Raw genomic sequence first — 5,596 nt, 5'->3', positions numbered from 1 at the left:
AATTATTATAGAAACACACAATACAGTTATGTAACCCTACTATCTGGAGAGAATTGCTATTAATCTTTTGGTTGTCTGGTTTTTTGTTGTTGTAGTCATTCTTAAAGAGGTAAAATATCACTTTGCCAGGTAGAAGGAGCTCACATCATTTGGTTTTGAAGCTGAGTAAAATGATAGTCTTTTGTGTTTTAACAGAATATCCTGGCAACATGCTGAACTATTTAAAATATGCTGGAGAGCATTTTTTTTTTTTTTAAATGGGGAGTTGGTGGGTTGATATGGGGAAAATGGCAGCTAAAATAGAAAAACAAGGATACAATTATATTTGCCATTTCTGTGTAGTTAGCAGAACAGACTGTGTCAGTAATTTCCGTGTATATTCCTGAATATCCTGCTTATACTTCTTTAGTCTTTTTCTCTAGAAAGTAAAGGTGGTGGATTCTCATCCTGGACCTAAAGTGTGGAGGCCTGTATAATTTTATTTGTTTTGAGTTGCCATGGAATGTTTATCATGGGAATCACTTTTGGAGAGATTGATCTGATTACATTAAGAAATTTGAAATATTTGTTTTCCAGTTTTGTGGAGAAGTAAACGAGTAACCTCTCTAATTGGGTGACGAAAGTTGGGTCATTGACAGAACCTTGTGACGGTAATTTTCTGTTAATGCTAAAGCAAGGCATTTTTGAGTTCTCTTATCCTTAACTCGCTCTTCTAGAATCCCTAGAGGACCTGTGCAACAGCCCCTCGAGGACCGAATCTTCACTCCTGCTGTCTCGGCAGTGTACAGCACGGTGAGTACCTGAGGTCTGCTGTCGCAGTACCTAACTTCCTCCACATGAGCCTTTGATATCACAGCAATGTTTGTTTGACTGGCATGTGAAAGGTTTTTAGCAAAAGGTTCATTAAAATCCCAAATTGAATTAGGTGTATTTAATATAAGAAAGGTGAATAGGGGGGCGACTGGGTGGCTCAGTTGGTTAAGCGGCTGCCTTCGGCTCAGGTCATGATCCCGGGGTCCTGGGATCGAGCCCCGCATCGGGCTCCCTGCTCCGTAGGAAGCCTGCTTCTCCCTCTCCCTCTGCCTGCCTCTCTGCCTATTTGTGCTCTCTCTCTCTTTCTGTCAAATAAATAAATAAAACCTTTAAAAAAAAAAAAAAAGAAAGGTGAATAGGCTTTTTTCCCCATCATCTTAATAGGTGAGTGTGAAACAAACATTGTCTTAAGGTACATTGGCTCATACACCTGTCGTCTTTTTCCTCCTTTTTCATCTTTCTGTAAATCCACTTCTGGCCTTGTGACTCTTTAAGACATTGAGTTTTAATTTTCTTTTTTGATATTAAAATTTTTTTAATTTTAATATTTAAATGGTTTTAATTTTTTCCCTTCTCTGATTACAAAAAAAAAAATACAAAAAATGTTTGGAAATGAGAACACTGGTTTTAATCCAGGAAATTTAATTTTTTATGTTAAATGATTAATTCCAATTCATAAATGAAGGGAAATTTAAAAGGTAGAGGATGAAGGTCATAAAATTAAAAGCAGATTTCAGGTGTCTCACAGTGAACATAAGAGAATTTAGGGAGAACGGAAGAATCAGACATCTTTTTATTTCAGTTTATCATACCAATAATTCCTCACCCTCCAAGTAGGGTGCTTTAAAGAAACTCAGAGTGGTGAGAAAGAGGAGTAAACAAGTCATTGTAATTTAAAGTGGTATGATAAAGCAATGATTCTTATCCTTTTGGGTTATGAATTACTTTTAGAATCTGAACATAGCCACAATGCTTTCTTCTCAAAAAAGAGCATATACCCAGTGTTTACATATAATTTCAGGATTTCACAAATATGCATTAAACCATTCATCAGCCCAAGGTGAAGAACCTTTAAGTAGAGATGCAAACGTGCTATATATGGGAAAGGAAGAGGCCACGTCATTGAGGAAGTGGCTCTAAGCTGGACGGTATAGAACTTCTCTAGGCAGAGTAGGGAACACAGGGCCTTCTAAGAAGTTAAAATTCAGAGGCATGCTTAATGGAATGGCCAGTAGTCAGCTTAGTGTGGCATTTGTGTTAGGTTTTGTAGCAGAAGTAGAGATGAGATAGTAGATGGGTTTTGGAGGTTTTAAGATTGTTTTGAAGAGTTAAAACTTTATTGTGCAGGAATGGGTAGGATGGTTTCCCTGAAACAAGTCTCAGTTTACACCTATTACAGATCAGTTAACACTTGTAAATTATTTGAACCCCCTGACTGTTAAAATGGACTCCGTTTGGATGACAAATTGCCTGATCATCCTAGTAATTGAGAACCTTCAATTTACATTGAAAAACAGCCTTTAATTTTTTTCTGGCATAAACCTTCTGTAGGCCAAAGGGTTTTGTTTTGTTTTGTTTTGTTAGTACTGACCTTGAGGTCACCTTAATTTTTGTCTGGGGGATGCCTGGGTGGCTCAGTCGGTTAAGCGTCTGCCTTTGGCTCAGGTTAAGATCCCAGAGTCCTGGGATCAAGTCCCCACATCCGGCTCCTTGCTCAGTGGGGAGTCTGCTTCTCCCTCTGCCTGCTGCTCCCCTCGCTTGTGTTCTCTCTCTCAGACAAATAAATAAAATCTTTACAAAAAAATGAATTTTTGTCTGGCAGAACTCTTAAAATATATATTTTTTCCTAATTATAAAAGTACTCTTTGCCATTCAATTAGTATTTTCAAGATTAAGATAAGTAAAAGAAAATGAAAATTTCTAGTAATCTTGAGTGATTTCTAGAAGCAACTACGATAACCATTTCTTTTTTTTTTTTTTTAAAGTCTTTTTTTTATTTTTATTTTTTTTATTTTTTATTTTTTAAGATTTTATTTATTTATTTGAGAGAGAGAGCACATGAGACAGGGGAGGGTCAGAGGGAGAAGCAGACTCCCTGCTGAGCAGGGAGCCCGATGCGGGACTCGATCCCGGGACTCCAGGATCATGACCTGAGCCGAAGGCAGTCGCTTAACCAACTGAGCCACCCAGGCGCCCCGATAACCATTTCTTTGATATAGTTTCCTTTGTCTTTTTTTCTGTGTTGTAGACTCTGTGTAAGATATTTGATTCTATTTTGTCAGTTTATATTATGATGTTAGCTTCTCCTATGCTATTTGACATGTTGTAAATAATAAATGGCTGTCTATTTTGTCATAAGAATTTAATATTCACTGAACATTTGACAAATATTTCTTGAGCTTTTAATGTATGTCAGGCACTGTTTGGCGTTGTGGATATAGTAGTGAGCAAACCAAACCCACTGTTACTCATAGAGTTTATGCTGGTCTGTGGGATAGAAGGGAAGTAAACAAATATATGTGCAATATAGTAGTGGGTAGGAGTAAGTGTCTTGATGAAAATGAAGTAGTATAAAGGGATGGAGAATGACTGGACAATCCTGGACATTCTGTCTAAAGGCATTTAAGTAGAAAGCTAAGGAGTGAGGGAGTGAGCCTTGCAGATTTCTAGGGAAAGCATATTTCCAGTAGAAGGAACAGTAGTGCAAAGGCCTAGTGGGTAACAACGTGCTTAATGTGGTCTTAGAACTGCAAGGAAACTAGTGTGGTTGGAGTAGAGAGAGGGTGGGAATAGAATTCAGAGAAGTATCTGGAGCATGAGATTATTTGGGGCATTATTTACCATGGTAAGAATTTGGATTTTAATCTAAATGTGATGGAAAGCCTTTAGAAACTTTAAAGCAGTATGTCTGAATTTCTGTTTAAAGGCCATTGTAGTTATTCCATAGAGAGTAGACTGACGAGGGCAGGTGGTTGTGGTGGTGAAGTGGAAGCAAGAAGATGAGTTAAGAGGTTATTATAGTAAAATAGGCAGAAGATGTTGGTGGCTTCCTCTAAGGTGGTACAGAAAAAGAGATGAGTAGTGAAATTTGGTATGTATTTTGAAAGTAGACTCAATAGGATATCGTGAAAGCTTGGATGTGAGATGTGAAAGAAGAGCAAAGGGTGTTGTTAGGGATTTAGCTTGAGTAGCTGAATGAATGTGGTACTTTTCATGCAGATGAACACTGGGTGAGGACCAGGGTTTTTGTTGAGAAAAATCAATAGACGTAAACATTATTTAGGTGAGAAGTTAAACATTAGGTTGTTTCTAATATTTCCTATTAGAAATAACTTATTTGAATTTAAAGCCTTTTCTGAATTTTGGATTATTTTTGTAGAATAACTTCCTAGAAATGAAATTATTGAGTTAAAGTGTTAGACATGTTTTTGAAATTCCTTGTAATTGAAGACATGTGACTTCGGAAACTTAGTACTTTGGAGAGGAGGTTATCTAAATCCTGTGAATGATAGCACAGTGCCTGCTACAGAGTTTACATGCTATGTTTTGAAACAAAGGTTTTGAATTTTTTTTTGAGTTAGATCAAATTTGACTTTTACTATTTGAAGCCACTGCCATATATATAGTCCTTTAGTCAATGAAAAAAGTGGGTGCACCAATTATATATAGTGCCTATTCTGGAAGGATAAGAGATTTTATTTTAGGCAGTAAAAAGTTACCTTAAAATATGGCAGTCTTCACTTTTTTGATCAGCTGTTTCCATTCTTAGCAATTTAAGTCTCTGCCTCACTTCTACAGTGTTGTGCACATTAACTGAATGAGTAGAGTAGTGACCAGGTGTTTTGACATTTTTAATCCCCCTTCTTCTCAGCCCCAAGATTATGTATTGGTCACCATTTCTCTAGTGTCTAAGTCCATTAGCATCCTTTCTGTGTCATAAAATAAAGGCTAACCCTCAGTTCACCTCCTCCCGTCTCACCATATGGTGCCCATATGTCACTTTAATTGAGTTGGTTGAATTCCTTGAAAGGCAAACATGAATCCTGGCCAGTCTTAAAAAATTATACAATCAAAGATTTTACTTTTTTATGTCTGTTATGCAGACTTTTTATGTCCTTATGTCAGCATTTCAGATAGGTTTTCTGCTGATAAACAAGCATCAAAAGGACTTTTTTTTTTTAAAAGATCTATTTATTCTAGAGAGAGAGGTGGGTGGGGTGAGTGGGAGAGGGAGAGAGAATCTTGGCAGTCTCCGTGCTGAGTGTGGAGCCTGACATGGGTCTCAGTCCCAGGACGCTGAGATCATGAACTGAGACGAAACCAAGAGTTGGATGCTTAATCAGCTACGTCACCCAGGTGCCCCAGAACTCAATTTTTATAATGCTGTCATGTTACATGTTTTAGGCTGATTATCATTTATTTATTTATTTTAGCATGATTTATAGAAGTTTCTCTTTGGAACATTTATCAGGGAGGGGAGAGATACTTTTGTCATTTTTCTTTATTAATAGCCATAATTACATGAGAGTGATTGATTATATGAACAGAAAAAGAATAAAGCCAGTAGTTTTTAAGCTCTAGTAAGAGAAATATATATTATATGGTAGAGAGGAAATGGCAAAACTGAAGAGGAATGAGCTAATTTCAAGTATTTTATTAATAGCTCTCTCAATTGGCATGCTTCTGAAAAATAAACTATGAAATTTTACCATGTTGTATATTTTTGGCTTAATATTTTATTTAGAGAAATTAGATTTTATGACTGTTAAGCCACTATTTATTT

The 5,596-nt window shown here is 36.6% G+C and overlaps 1 protein-coding gene across 1 annotated transcript in view; it reads left to right on the top strand.

Annotated features, from left to right (window-relative positions):
- Positions 1-716: 716 nt before the first annotated feature.
- EIF4G3 (eukaryotic translation initiation factor 4 gamma 3) overlaps positions 717-5,596 on the top strand; it is a 228,172-nt gene continuing 223,292 nt past the window's right edge. The window contains exon 1 of the mRNA XM_081816832.1: positions 717-792. The gene's annotated coding sequence lies outside the window, so the exon portion shown is untranslated. The remainder of the gene's footprint in view (positions 793-5,596) is intronic.

Source organism: Leptonychotes weddellii, chromosome 4 (assembly GCF_054177405.1).
Source record: "Leptonychotes weddellii isolate Sample4059 chromosome 4, ASM5417740v2, whole genome shotgun sequence".
Classification (NCBI taxonomy): Eukaryota; Metazoa; Chordata; class Mammalia; order Carnivora; family Phocidae; genus Leptonychotes; species Leptonychotes weddellii.
Note: the sequence above shows the minus strand (reverse complement) of the source record. Positions and strands in the feature narration are given on the sequence as shown.